General features: G+C 32.8%; 1 pseudogene across 1 annotated transcript; it reads right to left on the bottom strand.

Moving 5' to 3' along the window:
* Nucleotides 1-225: 225 nt before the first annotated feature.
* Nucleotides 226-6681, bottom strand: LOC143609507 (uncharacterized; annotated as a pseudogene). Its single transcript, XR_013149431.1, has 20 exons — nt 6557-6681; nt 4827-4906; nt 4641-4727; nt 4506-4556; nt 4287-4404; nt 4151-4207; nt 4001-4065; nt 3844-3927; nt 3513-3563; nt 3359-3421; nt 3221-3267; nt 3047-3116; nt 2905-2967; nt 2722-2811; nt 2604-2642; nt 2060-2287; nt 1895-1980; nt 1675-1804; nt 1481-1574; nt 226-637 (listed from the first exon to the last, which is right to left on the bottom strand). The product of XR_013149431.1 is annotated as an uncharacterized LOC143609507 (transcript).
* Between the last annotated feature and the right edge of the window lie 313 nt (nt 6682-6994).

The following is a 6994-nucleotide window of genomic DNA, read 5'->3' as shown; positions in this document are numbered from 1 at the left end:
AACGCTACGTATCAAACCTCCAAACAATGAGCGAAACACCCAAATTATATGCTCATGGTCTATACGCCGTGTATAGGTCTATATGCGGCGTACTCCTTTCACAAGCTCCCATGTCACCAGGAATGTTGGAACACCAGGACATTTGAATTTCATACGCCGCGAATAGGGTGTGAATATGGGGTGGGTGTAATGGTAATATATGTGTTATTTGGGAATAAGAAACAAACACTCAAAATGGTCCATATGCATTAAGGTTCTCTTTTAACATGCCCTTCAGTTTTAGGGTTGTTACACTAAACCTTGTCAAGTACTAAACTTCTGCACCTAACCCAAAGGCTGTTCCATGTTTTTCAAAAAGACCGGACCCAGCACTATTCCAACGAACCTATACAAAATCCCAACTTGAAAACCGAAACGAAAAAAAACAAAACCCGACCCACATGACATCACCGTCATTAGATTCTTGTCTCAAACATGCAAACCGTTGCTTTTTTGTTGGTATGGATGCCATTAACCCCGTTACCATACCTGAGTGGCGATCCAGCTGACATCACCACATTAGCAATCCCATTCGCCTTTGTGCCACCACTTTTCTTTAACATCACGTCTAACTTCCCGCTTGCTGCTGCTATCAGCCCTGACATCATTGTAACATACAACCAGCCGTTACCTATTTAGGGTCGGATAAGCGGTGGCAAATTTAGTACTACAACAGTACAATAAAATACAAGTATAGTAATTATTATTACTCAAGTTCATTAATTAAGTATTACTCCCTTCGTCCCATTAAAAGTGTCCATATTTTCTTTTTAGTTTGTCCCATTACAAATGTCCACTTTCAAAATTTATTAGCCAATTTCCATGTGTACCCTTAAACATACACAACTAGCATTAATATACAAATATTTATGGACCCAAATTCCAAGGAAATTATTGTCATTTGGTAAGCAAAAAAAAATTAATCATTCAATCTACCTTGAACTTTAGGGGTGTTTGGTTATTTTTACCTCCTTATAACTTATAAGGAGAAGTCATAAGTTACAAATGTGTAACTTATCAACATTTCCTCTCACATAATAAGGAAACCAAAACACTTTTTTTTAACTTCTCACAAGTTATAAGTTATAAGGAAGTAAAAATAAGGAATCCCAAAGACCCACTTTGTGTCTTCAAACCATGACACTTAAAGAGGGACGGAGGGAGTATTGCTCTACAACAAAATGAGCTAGAGTACTAACAATTACGCTTACGCTACAGTTTACAAGTAGCGTAATTATTGTTACTAGATAGTAATACTTTTATTTTGTTGTAGCATAATTACTCTGTTCAGAGTAATTACAAGATTTGTCACTGCGTGGACCTTTTCTTCACTTCGTACCATTTACATGAAAAAAGTGTTGTGTATTTGATCATAACACTATATATTCATAAACAGTTTTAAACCCGCACGGTTGTTGGGGTGGGTGTGGGGGGTTAGTACCTAAGAAAAGTGCAGAAGGTTTTCCTGGTCTAGACTTGAACTCGGGATGAAACCGAACGCCAACTAAATACGGATGTTGACTGAGTTCAATAATCTGCAAGTTTAAAGAGACAAAATCAAACTTAAAAAGTTAAAACCACCAGAAATATAATAAAAATAATATTAGTCTTTCATAAGAAAACCGTATAACCAACCTGCATACGCTGACCGCTTTCATCTTTGCCTGTAAAACTCAGACCGGCTTTTTCAAGCTGTAACACCATGTTGGGATTCACCTCGTATCGATGCCGATGTCTCTCATCAATAAACCTTTGATTACCATACCTTACAAAATCCAAGAAAACCCATATCACAACAAGAACCAATATCCTGAAAAAAAGTAGCAATGTTCTTTGTATAATATAATATGCTTACAGTTGCAAAGCTTTAGAATCTGTGACTTGAAAATACGTTCTTCTTGATCCAAGCCTCATAGTACCACCCATATGAGTTTTTGAACCCTGTTGTGAATTGAAACAGTACAACGAGTGAGATAACGGAAAAAGATTTTTAAAGTTTGAAACTTTGAATAACACAAACCTCGGGCATGAATATGACACATGGATTTTTAGTGTTTGGGTCGAATTCGGTGCTGTTTGCATCTTTAAGACCAAGAATGGATCTTGCATACTCGATTACAGCCGTTTGCATTCCTAAACAAATCCCGAGATAGGGGATGTTATTTTCACGTGCATATTTTGCTGCAATGATTTTGCCTTCGACACCCCGATCCCCAAAACCACCTGGAACCAGAACAGCATCTGCTGACTGTACGACTTTTGGTTAGAAAAATCACTCAAACGGTGTTGACTTCGACTAAAGGTGGCAATTTTGACCCAGATGCTTATAAATCAAGTGGCATGTGCGCTATGTTCTCTTTGAACGGGTCAAAAGTCAACAAAAGTATATTTATGATGCAAAAATCATTTTATTCAAAAAATGATTACTACTGAGATAATATACAACTTTTTAATCATATTTGACTCTCTGATCACGGTCAACCAAACCAAACCCGAATGTTGACTCTTTGACCCACAAAATTTGCCACCTCTATAACTAACATTAATCAGAGGATGAAACAAACCTTTAAAGAATCCCACGCAGCTTTGTTAACATCAGGATTCTGTACCAAAAAGTTCACCATCGTTTGATTAATAAAAAATATTTTGTGTAATGAACAACAGATGGAGTTAGATACTAACTTCTATGGCGGTTGCATCTTCAAGATCACTAGCAGAGACCCAATCGATGACTAATTTTCTTCTGCAAGCAACAGAAGCATGCAACAAAGCCTGAAAAATGAAACAAATAAATACTTTAAATATTGAGATTTAAGAGAACGTACTTTGATTTGTATACAAAAGATTAAATGAATAAAGTATCACCTTTAGTACAGAAAGGTAAGAATCTGAAAGACCCGTGTACTTCCCAACCATGGCCACTCTAACCTGCATGAATATGAATATTGAATATAAAAATTTATATTAAATAAAAAGCATGAACTATATTGTAATACAATGTAATTACCGGCTCATTCAGCATGTCACAAAGTTTAGCCCGCGCTGTCCATTCTCCCAACATAGGGTTAGATGTGACACTAATGATATTTAAAAATCAGAATTAATGTTTTGAGGAATTATAATTAATTTAATAACGGACAGATTAAACTGATCATTAAGATAGCAGGTTAAGAGGACACACCATGGAAGGTCCAGCACCTTCAATACTGCCTCGTGAGCTTTTTGGTCCTAAAGAAAAAAAAGTAACACATAGTAAAACCTTTATATTCAATGACAAATAAACAAGTTTAAATCTCAAAAGCATGCTGGTTTTACATACACGTAAGAGCAGAGGTACATGCCATATATTTGAAACATCGTATAGAGTAACTATGTTCTCCTTCTATATATAAAAAAAGAGTCATTTATCAGTAAATATAAAAAAAACACGTAAATTAAAAAATTTATACGATATTTTATATTTATTATGTTACCGGAACATGACAAAATCTTGAAAGTTTCTCCTTCACGTTCACTTCTAATTCCTGCATTTTTAGTGCTAACGAGTAAGCAATAGTGTCATATTTTTATTGGTAAATGTGGCAACATGGGTGGTTGGGTTGGGTTGATATTTTTTATTATTGAAAATGATTAGAAATATTTTATCATCCAAAAATAGTTTTTAACTTTCAACCCGTTTGCTTGTTTCCTTCTTATTTGTGTTTATTTACCAGTTAAAAAACATAACCCGAATCAACCTGTTTACAAGTAGACGGGTCAAAACTGCCACCCTGACTTATCAGAAAAGCAAAAGAGAATTGATACCGTTGTGCTGCGACACGCTAATATGTTGGGTGTCAATCCCAAGCTTCTTAATCCCCGAACACTATGTTGGGTTGGTTTTGTTTTCTGAACAAAAAATCATTAATATTATAAAAAATATTCATTTTCTCTTAAACACGGACATCTAATGTAAACTCACTTGTTCACCAACAACATGCAAAACCGGCACAAGACTAACATGTATTAAACAAAAGTTTCCAGCCCCTAAAATATGCATCATTCATTTCTTCAATTCAACAACACAACAATAAAAATAATCAAAACAACTGATAATAAACCGAAAACTTACCGACACGGTACGAGAATTGACCAAGAGCCTCAATAAAAGGCATAGATTCAATATCCCCTGCATGAGAAAGCGATTTGTAAGCCCAAAAATCCCAAATAAATCATACAATAAGAACACTTTATGGGCTGTTATGTACCTATAGTACCGCCTAATTCAATTACACAAACATCAGGTGGCCCGTCTTTTCCATCTACTGGTATAGCAGCTACCCGTTCAATCCAATCTTGAATTGCATCAGTGATGTGAGGAACAACCTGAACCAAAGCGATTTGTCAAATGGATCTTGTTTGGGCCAGGCCAGGTCGGGCTGGCCCATTAATGCTTTCTATCTTTTTTACATATTAAGTGGTTTTACCTGAACAGTTTTTCCAAGATAATCCCCTCTCCTCTCCTTGTTAATGACAGACTGCATCCAAAATTTAAAAAAAATAAATAAATAAAAGTTATAAAAAAAAGTGTGTGTGAAGCGTTAAGGTTCAAGTAAAGTTACCTCGTAAATCTTTCCAGTGGTGATATTATTATCGCATGTTAACTTAACATCTAGAAACCGTTCATAGTTTCCAAGATCCAAATCCACCTTTAAACAAAGTATCAAGATAATTATTCTGTAACTAGCTTATAACCAACCATTTTGAAGTAAAACTAACTATTATCCAAATCTTGAGATGTTACTTACTTCTCCCCCATCATCCAACACAAAAACTTCTCCGTGCTCAAAAGGAGACATTGTTCCTGCATCTTTATTTAGATACGGATCTGCATGGAGGAAAAAAGTCAAACAAACTTTGACCTAAAAACCGAAAAGGATGATCAAGAAAACTGAAATCAAACCCTCCTAGTTCACATGTAGCCTTGAGAAATAAGCCAATAAAAATCAAAATTCATGATCTGGTCAATATTGATTCAAAACAAGAAAGAAACAAAAACACTTTTTTGAACAAATCAAGAATCTATATATTATAATACAAACCTATAAAGATCATTTCTTTGACATTAATCAAACTACTAAATAAATAATGATGACTAGGTTAGAACCCGCGTGATACACGGGTTAGTAAAAAATATATAATAAAAAAAACATATGTAGTACACAGGGTAATAATAAAACAAAACCGATAAATAAATGATAATATAAACAATTACAAACATTTTTGTTAATATCATAAAATTACCAATAATATACACGTAATAGACATTAGTGTTTTATAGTAGTTAACAAACGTTACAAAACCTTAAAGTTTTCTATTGGTAAGCTTTCATGGAGACTATATATATATAGGTTATGTTGTACAAAGTTATATAAAAATCTGAATAGAACTCTTTAATTTCAAACCAAAGTAACAAAATTTGAGAAGTCCCATTTCATAAATTGAAATTAATTAAAGAACCAAAATGATATAATTAATTTATCGATACCCATGTTTTTACTAACGAAACTCCTATGAATGTTTTAATTTTGTGTTGCATTCAATAAATCGATACCCATGATGATGAATATCGATTGAAACACATATAAAAAGAAGAAATCAAAAAAACCTTATAATTACAATGACCTTATAATTACAATGCAGAAGAAAATGCAAAAGCAGACGGCAATCATTAATTGAATATGTATAGTCTAATCGCATTTATACTTTGAATTAGGGTATAATCATTATAGAATTAGGGTTGAGGATTACATATAATTGTTAGGTTTAAGCCTGAAAGATGAAATGAAATTGCTTTTGACGTAGTCTGGTTGTTTACAGAACCGTTATATGTGAATTGAATTTTAATTTGAATGAAAAGTAAAAAAATGAAAAAAAATGCCAAAATGCCATGTGACAATTTAAATAGATTTGATAAAAAAAATATTTTAATGAAAAAGAAAAATAATGCCAAAATGTAATGTGACAATTTAAAGAAATTTGATGTAAAATATTTTAATGAAAAGTAAAAAATAAAAAAATGTCAAAATGTCATGTGACAATTTAAAGAAATTTGATGTAAAATATTTTAATGAAAAGGAAAAAATAAAAAAATGTCAAAATGCCATGTGGTAATTTCAAAAGATTTGATAAAATGTATTTTAATGAAAATGAAAAAATAAAAAAAATGTCAAAATGCCATGTGTCAATTTAAAGAGATTTGATGAAAAATAGAAAAAAATGGTTATTGAAAATCTACTCTATTTTATTATACAGGTAGACTAGTTTTTTTTACCGGAAGAGGATGACTAGATACCAAGACAAAATCATGGCATTAATCTAAGTTATCCATTGTGAAAAAAACAATGAAAACTTTTAATCCTATCCGTCCCATGAAGATTGATTCGATTTTTATATTCCTATCTTCTCGAATCTTTAACCTTTGATTTGTAATGTTTGTTCAAACTAATTTGCTGAAAATTTTATAAGAAACACAAACCGATTTTGATTGAGGTGACACGAAGACAGCAAGCCTGAAGAAGAAGACCAATACTGCTAGCAGTCACTCCTTTTCCAAGTCCACTAACGACACCTCCAGTCACAAGAACATACTTCATCGCTTCTTCTTTTCTTTTATTGCAATTTCCCCTGATAAATTAATAAACTTTACACATTAGAATACTTTTTTCGTAGTAATATATATGTTTCTATATAAAAATAAATGGGGTGGCGGCGTAGCTTGTTGCCCGCCAACTTGCTATATGTTATATGTTGATTATGTTGATGTAACATCTGTGTTTCTATATAAAAATAAATTGTTTGATTAAACAATTATTTGATTACTTTTTTCGTTCTTATTATTGTTGAAAATTAGAATACCAAGAACATATAAAGAAAACCAGTAATCTTTTAACCAAAAAACACCCTGTAATTTTAA

This window comes from Bidens hawaiensis, unplaced genomic scaffold, assembly GCF_021521415.1.
Source record: "Bidens hawaiensis isolate Kalapana, Puna unplaced genomic scaffold, B.hawaiensis_p1.1 tig00419738_1, whole genome shotgun sequence".
Taxonomy (NCBI): domain Eukaryota; kingdom Viridiplantae; phylum Streptophyta; class Magnoliopsida; order Asterales; family Asteraceae; genus Bidens; species Bidens hawaiensis.
This window is presented reverse-complemented; position numbering and strand designations above follow the sequence as displayed.